Genomic DNA, 11,747 nt, shown 5'->3' with positions numbered 1-11,747 from the left:
GCCATTGCCTTCTCCAGAAGACCTATATAGAAGCTCTATATAGAGGTTCTCACTGAGCTTCCCAGTTTTCTGCCCCACCCCCAGTTCCTCTCCCATCCAGCATGGTGGGTGGGGTGGGTTCCCGGCAGGTTAGACCCAGCATTTTACACAGGGCAGTGTTTCCATGGTGCCAGGGAGTTGCCTTGATCCTATCCCATTAGCAGAACTCACAGTTGATCTATTCAGTTCCTGGAGATGCCACATGCTCTGTGCAAGGGGTGACCTGGAGACAGAGCAATGCCAGTTAGGAACAACTGGCTCCAGAAGCCTGGAGCTGTGAGAGTTGAGAGGCAGTAGGGCCTGAAGGATAGTACAGCTGAGGGGAGCAGAGTGATGGAAGGGCACTGGGGACCAGGAGGACTTCACCTTCCCTGACCCCAGGATTCTGCTGATGCCTAATGCAGCCCTGCTGATATTTCTGCTGAGTTCCCATTCTTGTCTGAAGTCAGGAGCCGAGGGGGTGCTAACTGCATTCAGGTAACACTTCCGAAGGTAATTTCACGCCTGGCCTGGGCACTGATGAGGCACTATTAGTCTGGGGACACTTTCACACCACTTCATTGTGCCAGCTTAGCAACCTGGCTAATTAACAGGGGGAAAAAGCATAAGGGGCTGATTTAAAGAGACATGGTAATGAAACAGTGCTCACTGCAAACGTTTGGATACAAGGAGAGGGTTTGGGATTGTTTTTATGTCATTGGAGGTAAAGCTATGAGCTTGTCACTACACACATACAGAGTTTGGTCTGTTTTCATCATAAATCAGTGCGGCATAGCACAAAAGGAATGTGTACAGTGGCAGGTGCATGGATTTGCACCGTTAGATCTGAGTTTCAAACCGGACTCAGAGGCAGTGGCCATTTTCAAAACAAAGGTGGAGACACAAGTTTGGACAAATGATCTGACTGGAAGAGAGAGTGTTTGAAACCTCATGGAATCTGAAAGAATGAAAACCTATGAGCACATTCAATCCTTTGAGGAATGAGGAGGGGGACAGAATGCAGTGATTCAAACCTGAGCTATGCTGCTTACTGTCACGTTCTTGAGTGCATTCCTTAACCAACCCAGACTCAATTTCCTTCTCTGTAAAATGGGGCCATGAAGTACGTGGAAGTGTGTAGGAACTCCTACAAACCTACAAGGCTTCTTAAAGACAGCTAACCTGGCAGAGGAAAATTCCACACGTGACTTGCCCCCTGGACCTGGGCAGACCATGTCTGTACAGCAAGATCGGGCAGCCTGCCCAAGAATGTGGCTGAACAAAGATGACCCTTTGCCTCTATTAACTCATTTTACCCTCAGGACTTCTGAATGAAAAAGATGGAGTTATCTTCATTTTTTAAAGAAGGAAACCAGGGTTCAGAGTCCCTAATAACTGACTGAGTTCAAGCTGTTGGACTACAGCCGTGGAGAAAGTTAACCAGCTGTGGTTCAGCTTGGTCCCCTAGGGATTGGTGCCATCTGCCAGATTTGGTGGAGACTTCTAGTCTTTATTTTATAGAAGAACTCTGATTTTAGCTGGAAGATTGTCACGCAGAACAAAGACTCCATTTCTGGTTTGCCTTGGATCTCAGAGTCACCATTAACTAAGTCTTGGCCAGTGAGAAGTAGATGCAGGTAGAAACTCCAGGAAAGTTTCTTAAAGACAGCTAATTATGAAAATGTATTTTTTTCCTTTGTCCAGCTAGACCATGGATGTGATGGTTGGACCTCCAGAATCCTTATCAGGCACTGTGCATGTGCGCTTATTTGCTCAGTCTTGTCTGACTTTGCGACGCCATGGATTGTAGCCCACCAGGATCCACTGTCCATGGGAATTTTCAGGCAAGAATCCTGGAGTGGGTTGTTATTTCCTTCTCCAGGTGACCTTCCTGACCCAGAGATTGAGCCCACATCTCCTGTGTCTCTGGCACTGTAGGAAGATTCTTTACTCACTGAGCCACTGGGGAAGCCCCGTCTGGGCTTGGAGTCAAGCCTAAATCCAGTGGCTGACCAAGCTCACATTAGCTGTGTGGCTTTGTGCAAGCGTCCCACCCGCTCTCAGCCTCAGGGGAAGATCCCCTGGAGAAGGGCCTGGCAACCGTCTTCAGTATTCTTGCCTGGAGAATCACATGGACAGAGGAGCCTGGGAGCTACAGTTCGTGGGGTTGCAAAGAGTTGGACACGACTGGGCGACTAACACACTTTGGAAGTCTCACAAGGCTTGGCATATGGTCACAGTCATGGCTGTGATTTATTACAGCCAAAGGATACAAAACAAAGTCAGGAAAGGGAAGAGGCACATGGGGCAGAGCCTGGAGCTCAGCTGCAGCTTCCAGAACCTCTCTCAGTGGAACCACACAGGATACACTTAATTCTTCCAGCAGCAAGTTGTGACAGGTTGTGCAATGTTGTCCACCAGGGATGCTCATTAGAAACTTAAGACTCAAGGTTTTCTCGTCTGCCTCTGCCTGGCATGTACCAAAATTCCAGACTCCCTGAAGGAAAGCAGTGTTCAGTACCCACCACTCTGTCTGCATGAACCATTTAACATCTGGGAGCTCTCTTATCAGTTAGGGGATGGTGGGACCCTCTCAAAATCCAAGGACCCAGACGCCAGGCAACAGCCAATCTTATAATCTAAGGATAGCAGTCTCAGGTCTTCTGTGTTAACTCTTTTCTCACAAGGAGCCTCTTGGGAGGGAATTTGTCCTGATAGTAGGAGGGGTTTGCTTGATGGGCTGTCCCAGAAATAGACTAACCTTTCGAGGAGGGAAGGTGGGTTTAGAGTATAACATGGTGACTGTTGCCAATTCTGTCTTTAGCGGAGCCTGGGGAAACCAGATTAGTTCTAAGGAGAGAAAGGGCTTTGCACAATGCAGCCTACTTAAATAAAAAGCCTGGGAATTCAGGGGAGAAGGAAATGACAACCCACTCCAGTATTCTTGCTTGGAGAATCCCAGGGACAGAGGAGCCTGGTGGGCTGCTGTCTATGGGGTCACACAGAGTTGGACATGACTGAAGCGACTTAGCAGCAGCAGCAGAATTCAGGAGAAGAGGTTTGGGCAGAGCATTGCCTGATGAAGGAGGGCAGCTCTGTTGGTTACCAGAGGCGAGATTATGTGAACAGTCTTGTGAATGAAAAATGTTGCTGCCATACCCGTAAACAAGGATGCTACAGCTATCAAGTCACTACAGCCACCACTGAGACTGCTAAAACCCTCAGTCATTGCAGCCATGCCAACAGTGCACCCTGAGGGGACTCAGGATGGAAAAGAACAGGGCACTGGCCCCAGATAGCTAAGACACACATCAAAGGAATGATTTCAATGAGCCCAGGCTCTTACATATTCCCATTAACTTGAGATTGCTTCTTTAATGGTAATCTTTTGATGTTCCGACTACCTGGTTTTTGTTGCAAAACACCTTATCTATAAGCAGTCCCTCAGAGCTAAGTAAGAAGTTGTCTTCCAGGCTTGAAGTCCTCAGAAAGTCAGCTAAATAAGACAAAACATGATTCTCAACCTTTAGGTTGTGCATTTTCTTTTCAGTCAACAATCTTTAAACAAAAGAAGACCAGGGCTGTTTACAAGAAATGAGGCCAGAGTTATGTTACCAGAAAGAGTATGATCATCGCAAGGAGTCCAAATGAGGGTTTGGGGGAAGACTTCTCATGGTGGATTTCATTTTGCATGTCTGAGTGGAAGAGTGGAAGTGGAAGACCACCCCCTGCCTTGGCCTAAGAGGCGGAGCTTCCTCTTAAGGAGCAAATCAAGCCTCACAGAATCATTTTCAGTGATATGGAGCTTACCCTTTCCTCCAAGGCTCCCTGGTCAGTGGAGGTGACACAATTAAGATAGAAGAGGTTTGGAATTTGATCATTTCAATAGAGAGGTCTGGTACTTCCAAGGAAATGGGCAGTTGAGGCCACGCTGGATAAAATGGTTCTGGCCAACAATGACAACGTGTGGAGAGGTTTGTCCCCACATGACCAAACAGTTCTCCGGCACCAGCTGGCCTTCATATCAACCCGATTCTGATACTGTCTACCTGGAGAGAGTGTCATATTCCATAAGTTAAGCCAGTGAGGAAACAGTGGAGCCACCCTAGGAAACAGGACTGAGTTGATGTGTGGCCAGCTAACAGGGAGCTCGGTGGGGCAGGTGGGCCACAGCTGGGTTCAGAGAGGTCCAAGTGCTGTGCACCCTTGGGAGCCCAAGGTGGACATGCTAAGATGGGAGACGGGCTGGTCCACTTGGCTTTTCCCACCTAAGGCTTTGGGACCGCTGGCAGCCATCTGGGAAAGGCCAAGACATGATTACTTTAGGCTTGCAAAAAATGATGCTTCCCATCTGGACATCGATGTACAAACCATGTCTAGTCCTCAAAGGATGACTTCCCATTCACAGCCTGTCCCTCCACCAAGCCAGTCTTGCAACAATGCCTACCTTCTCAACTCTGCCAATCCACTTCCAACTGGCTATAAACTGGAATTTCCAGTGGTTTCCTCCTTCTGCTGCTGCTGCTGCTAAGTCGCTTCAGTCGTGTCCGACTCTGTGCGACCCCATAGACGGAAGCCCACCAGGCTCCCCGTCCCTGGGATTCTCCAGGCAAGAACACTGGAGTGGGTTGCCATTTCCTTCTCCAATGCATGAAAGTGAAAAGTGAAAGTGAAGTCACTCAGTCGTGTCCAACTCTTCACGACCCCATGGACTGCAGCCCACCAGGCTCCTCCATCCATGGGATTTTCCAGGCAAAAGTACTGGAGTGGGGTGCCACTGCCTTCTCCCTAGGTTTGATTAATTTGCTAGAGCAACTCACAGAACTCAGAGAAACATTTGACTTACCGTGCTGGGCTAAGTCGCTTCAGTTGTGTCTGACTCTTTGTGACCCTACAGACTAGAGCCTGCCAGGCTCCTCTGTACATGGTGTAAGGCGAGTGCAGAGAAAAAGAGAGCAAGTCAGGCAGTCAGGCAAGAAAAAGGAAATTTATTAGATGGAAAAGAGAGGGTGACTGGCTCTTAAGGAGAACCAGCATCCTCCCTTTCTGACGGAGTCCTTCTTATACCCCACCAATGAAAAATTCTCTGAAGGGATGGTCATGTAGCTGGAGGTCTGGAATCTGGTGGTCTCGCAGCTTTGAGAAGATAGGCGCCAGTGAGATAACAGGATGCCATTTGGGCAATTTGGTCAGTCTCACAGATCACTGTGATTTATTCTTTGCTTGTGAGGTTGACATACCGAGCCATCTTATCAATGAGACCCCATGTGGGCCCTATTACATGGGATTTCCCAGGCAAGGATACTGGAGTGGGTTGTTGTGCCCTCCTCCAGGGGATCTTCCTGACCCTGGGATTGAAACTGAGTCTCTTGTGTCTCCTGCATTGGCAGGTGGGTTCTTTACCACTAGCGTCGCCTGGAAAGCACTTTGTCTGAGCAGTGAGTCTCAACATAAAACATTCATTGAACCATGGTGTAAACATGTGCTGCCATCCAGCTGTGTTGTTCCATTTATAGAGCACAAGCAGAGTAGATTCGGCATAACTCTGAAGGACCCTAGGATTTCAGAGTGGTAAGTGAGCATTTGCTGCAACTTAAAGTCACCAGCTGCATTAGCCCATAACAAGAAAGCCTGCTTGTCCTTTGAAGCTTTGAAGTCAGGCATTGACTTCTCCTCTCTAGCTATGGAAGTCCTAGACGTCAGTTTCTTCCAATAGAAGTCCCTTTTGTCTACACTGAAAACTCTGTTGTTTGGCATAACCACCTCCATTCATTATTTACCTTATACCAGATTTCCTGGATAATTTTCTGCAGCTTCTGTGAAAGCACTGGCTGCTTCACCTTGCACTTTTATCTTACGGAAATGGCTTCTTTCTTCAACCTCAGGAACGAGTCTCTTCTGATTTCAAACATTTCTTCAGCCACTTCCTCACCTCTCTCAGAGAACTGAAGAGAGTGAAGGGCTTAAACTTTGGCTTAAGGGAATGTTGTGGCTGCTTTGGTGTTTTATCTAGACACTCAAATCTTCTTATCAGCAATACAGGCTTCCAAGGTGGCACTAGTGGTCAAGAACCTGCCCACCAATTAAGGAGATTTAAGAGACTTCGGTCCGATCCCTGGGTGGGGAAGATCCCCTGGAAAAAGGCATGGCAACCCACTTCAGTATTCTTGCCTGGAGAATCCCCATGGACAGAGGAGCCTGGCGGGCTACAGTCCATAGGGTTGCCCAGAGTTGGACATGACTGAAGTGACTTAGCACACACAGCCCAGCAATAAGGTGGTTTTGCTTTCTGGTCATTCCTGTGTTCACTGGAGCAGCTCTTTGAATGACCTTCATGAACTGTACTTTTGCATTCACACTTGGTTGACTGGCTCAAGACACCTGGTCTTCAACCCACCCTGACTTTCAACATGCCTTCCTCACTAAACTTAATTACTTTTAGCTTTTGATTTAAAGAAAGAGATGTAAGATGCTCCCTTTCACTTAAATACTTAGAGGCTGTTGTAGGGTTATTAACTGGCCTAATTTCAATATTGTTGTGTCTTAGGGAATGGGGAGGCCTGAAGAGAGGGAAAGGGCGCAGTTAGAACATGCACTATTTACCGATTAAGTTTGTTTATATGGGCACAGTGGCGCCCCACAACAATTACAATAGCAACATCAAAGATCACCGATCACAGATCACCGTAACAAACAGTAATGAGAACACTTGAAATAGTGCAAGAATCATCAAAATGTGACTGAGGGACACTAAATGAACAAATATGGTTGGAAAAAATGCTGCTGATAAACATTGTTGATGCAGAGTTGTCATCAACCTGAATTTGTAAAAAAAAAACATTAAAAAAAGAAAGAAAGGCAGTATCTGCAAAGTATAATAAAATAAAGTACAATAAGACAGAAAGTGCCTAGAGTTTATTATCTAAAGTCTTGGAGTTCAGCCAAAGGCGGTGCTCTGTGACAACCTAGAGGGGTGGGATGGAGGGGGAGATGGGAGGGAGTTTTAAGAAGGAGGGGACCTATGTATACTTATGGTTGATTCATATTGATGTATGGCAGAAACTAACACAACATTAAAGTAATTATCCTCCAATGAAAAATAAAAGACTGTACAGTCCTGGAGTGCAGTAGGAACAGCTCTGGGTCCCCTTCTAGTAAAGGATCATGGGCAGCTATTGGGGGTGCTGGAGTCAGGGCCCTGGGGCATGGGTGGTGACCCCAGGAAAGCAGCAGAGATGGGAGCTTGGCAGAGAGGAGGTCCCCAGAAGGTTCTGTCTCACTGGGAAAAGGAGCCCTGGCACCGTGAATGATCCCCAGAAATGCCTGGAACAAAAGCTGCAGCTCCGTCCTCAGTTGGTGGAGCAAGAGCCAGTGGTTTCAGCCTGTGAACCCACCTACTGAGACCCAAGGATAGAATGCAGAGATAATACCAGAAAAAACATTAACTCGTAGATAGGCAAATACAATGTCAGTGCTGGTCTCAAAGAAATATGGCCAAAGGAAATTAAAAAAACAATTCTCTTCTATTTTTATCTGCATAACCTAAGGAACATTAAGTGGAATTCAATTCATAACTCTGAACAGGCCTCTTAGATCACCTCCAACGATCTTTATTTGGCCTTGTATCGATTTGTAAATATTTTTATTTATAGAAACCTCCAAGAAAAGGCGAGGAGGCAAGGCAGGCAGTGGTATACGTTATAAAAATGATCCTGCGGTAAAACTAAGGATGCCTCCCCACCCCCTGCCACCGTTGCCCACATCTTTTATTCATACAACAAATGGGGAAGAACCACCTCCTCTTTCTTTCAGGGGCAGGAAATGTTGCTTAAAAGAACTTGAGTTTCACCGAGGAGGAAGGGCAGGTGGTAGACCATATTTTCCCAAGGTCCTAACAATATCTGTCATCTCACACACTCTTGTAGAAGCCAGCCACTCCTCCAGTGAGATGGGGAGACCAAATCCTCTCTTCCTGGACCTGGACAGGCCTCTGGGGTGGCCCTGATCAGTAGCATGTGGCAGAAGAGAGCTGAGTCACTTCTGAAACTAGGCCATGGAAATACCAGGCACTTGGTCACCCTTCTCCCTGGAAGCTCAGTCTTGGACCCTCATGGCCACTGCTGAGGAAGCCCAGACCTCATAGACACATGCGGGTGTCCTGGCTTTCAGCCATCTCAGGTCCTGGCCAAGAGCCAGCCTCAGCTGCCAAAGGTGTGAGTGAAGTCATCCCCGGGGTCATCCAGCCTCCGGATCTCAAGCTATCCATGGCTTTGGGTCTTAAGTTGAGGCTCCAGACACAAAGGAGAAAAGACATGTTGTCCCCAGTGTGTTGGTGTGTGTTTCTGGCCTGCAGAAACTGTGAGCGTGCTAAAGTGGCTGTCTCATGGCTCTAAGCATGGTTGGTTATGTTGTGTAATAACTAGGGCAGGCGTTCTTTTCTCCTTTGATGGCGGAAGTCAGAAGACTCAGTGTTCCACCACCCAGAGTGCTGAGGCGGAGCCTCTGGCACCACGGTCAGTGGTCCCTGCAGGACCATGGACGGATCCACTTTCCCAGTGCAGACAATGCAGAATGACGGCCCTTCGTGTTGGATTTAATTTCCCTCTGAAGAGTCTCTGTGTGCTTATAATGATCCCAACAATTGATGGTCTTAGCCAGGAATAGGGGCCTTGTGCACTTGGTCCTGCTTTCCCCTTCACCAGAAGGGCCTCCGCTCTGTCTCTGGGCCTTGGTAACACCACCCTGCTTCCATCCAACACTGAGAGGGCTCACCTGGACCCTGGGACCCAGCACATGACCCACCTCAGGTCAGTGATGACACAGACAGAGGGTCAGTGTGCACATAAGCCTCATGTGACTCTCAGGAGGCTTCCCAGGTGGTGCTAGTGGTAGAGAACCTGCCTGCCAATGCAGGAGACCCTGGAGACATAGGTTCAATCCCTGGGTTGGAAAGATTCCCTGGATGAGGTCATGGCAACCCACTCCAGTATTCTTGCCTGGAAAATCCCATGGACAGAAGAGCCTGGTGGGCTACAGTTCTGGGGTTGCAAAGAGTTAGACATGACTGAAGGGATTTAGCATGCATGTAACTCTCAGGAATGGTGACCACTTCAGTGTGGAGGGCAGATTGGATGCCTGGGGGGACGTGGTGTGAGATGTGGCCTCATAGCAGGTAGGGGCCTGCATCTGATGGGCTCAGACTTGTTCTCTAGGCAACAGTCACGGGCTGTGGGGGGATGGTCACACCAACACAGCAGATGATGAGAGATGGCATACAGACGCTAACAGTGGTTTTGGAGAAGACTAGAGGAGGTCTTTTTGCAGGAGAATTGATGGGATTGAGTTACCAACTGAAGGCTGAACATCAGTTCACTTTAGTCACTCAGTTGCGTCAGACTCTCTGTGACCCCATGGACTGCAGCACGCCAGGCTTCCCTGTCCATCATCAACTCCCAGAGCTTGCTCAAACTCATGTCCATCGAGTCGGTGATGTCATCCAACCATCTCATCCTCTGTCGTCCCCTTCTCCTCCTGCCTTCAATCTTTGCCAGCATCAGGGTCTTTTCCAATGAATCAGTTCTTCACATCAGGTGGCCAAAGAATTGGAGTTTCAGCTTCAGCTTCAGCATCAGTCCTTCCAATGAAGAATCAGGACTGATTTCCTTGAGGATGGAGTGGTTTGATTTCTTTTCAGTCCAAGGGACTCTCAAGAAGGTTGAACATAGGAAGCAGTGATGGTGTTTTCTCAACTGGATGATTGGAAAGTAAATCCATGAAACAAAAGCCAGAACACAAGAAGCAGAATAAATAAAGTGGCAGGAAAGACGAGTGAAGACAATGCCAGAGAAGATTCCGGATAGCCCAGACGAGTCGGTTGAATTCGAGGAGTGTACCTGAGATGGGGATTCCAGGGGCAGAGCACTGGCAGCACAAGCCACAGGGGTGTGCCCACGTGTCCCAGAAAGGCAGGGTGTGCTCATGGAGAGGACGTGCCAAAGGGGTCATGTGGGTACAGGCCCGACGTGATGAAGGAGGAGGAACCATAGGTTACTAGCAGGAGGGGAGCGAGAACCGGGAGAGAATATTCTCAGGGGAGAACCTTCTCTGGCACCTGATATGTTCCTTGCACTTAGTAGGTACTCAGGAAATGTGCGTACGTTGAAGAGACCCATGAGCATATCCAACTGAGGCTCAAAGAAGACACCAGACCCAAGGGAAGGAGCAACAACAGGAAATAGGTGTGTCGCTGAGCTGAGGTCTGCTGTGAGAGTGCAGATGCATCAGTCTGACATGTATCAGCTGGAGACGGGGTGACACTTTCCCTCTGATGTGTCAGGCAAGCTGCAACAGACCGTGAAAAGTGGCTGGTGTGCGCTGTGCATGGAGCCCCAGCTGCCAGGCAGAGGGCAGCCTTCTGGGAAGGGGCGAGCACCAGGGCACCACACCCGGGTCTCTCATGGCTCACACACCTCCCATCAGAGTCACGGTTGCTGGCCTCCTCTTGACATTGGCAGGCTATTCACATGCAAGGGGCTCCTGCCACAGCGCTTGTCACTGTAGCTGGGCGCAGATGCAGAGACATGACCGCTGTGCTGGTGCCGGTGGGACGGCCAGTGATACAGAAGGACCGGTTTGTGCTGCTCAAGGAAAAAAAAAAGTGGGAGGAAAAAAAAATGCAGGGACTGGCGTGTTTGGGTCCTGGGGACAGAGGATGACATCACACGCCATGCAGTGTCCTTTCTCCTGGGGACTGAGGAGGAAAAACGCCCTCCGCTGTCCCCGGGGGGGGAGCTGATGTAAGGCTGAAGTAGTGAGCCTTCTCGAAGAGAGAGATGAGCACAAGCAGAGGGAGAGGAGGGCGATGAAAAGAGAATTTGGAAAAACAGCCAGGGCAGCGATTCTGGCATCATGGGTTACTGTTAGTATACACTTTTTTTTTTTTTTAATGTCCTGAGTCTTGGTTGTGGCACTCGGGTTTAGCTACCCTGGGACATGTGGGATCTTAGTTCCCCTGCATTGGAAGGCAGATTCTTGACCACTGGACCACCAGGGAAGTCCCCGATTAGTGTACACTTAACACTGAGTGCTCACCTTGCAGCTGTGATCAACACATGCTCTAGGTTGCCCTTTCTTCAATGTGGGTGGTCTTTTCCTGCCCCTGGATGAAAATTTAAGCAGATCCAGTGATACTTCCTTGTATTTCTAGGTGACCCTTCAGCCATTTGAATCCTATCCTCAGTCTCCACTCAGTAATGAGATTGTCCCCATCAAGGTCCAAACCCTCGTATGACATCAACTCCTCTCCCTCCCCTGCCGCCTTCTCAGGCTGATCAGGATGGAAACCAGCAACTGGCGGAAGGTTGTTCTCTCATCCTGCTCCCCTGCTCCTGCCACCCCCCTCCCAGACACCAGGATCTCTAGCCCCATCCTGGACGGGTTGGGGGGATAGGGTGAGAGAAGCCAGGCGGAGGGGAGTGCAGCCCCACCACCACGCTGAGTGTCCTGGAGCTTGACCCTGGGGTCCCCACCAGCAGGCTCCCCAGGCCCTGGCCTTCAGTTGAGCTTGGCCATTGGGGAGTTGTAGCCAGGGAGTAAGGAAGGTCCAGATGTTTATTCCCTGCTCCCTCCCTTGGAAGAAGGTGGGGCTCCTATCACTTGTCTGCTACCCTCTCTGGTCCTGGTGACCATTCCCTTCTCTTCCCACTCGAGCCCCAAACTCTGAGTGGCCA

Source organism: Bos javanicus, chromosome 14, assembly GCF_032452875.1.
Source record: "Bos javanicus breed banteng chromosome 14, ARS-OSU_banteng_1.0, whole genome shotgun sequence".
Classification (NCBI taxonomy): domain Eukaryota; kingdom Metazoa; phylum Chordata; class Mammalia; order Artiodactyla; family Bovidae; genus Bos; species Bos javanicus.
The sequence above is the reverse complement of the archived record's forward strand: the minus strand, read 5'-3'. Positions refer to the sequence as shown.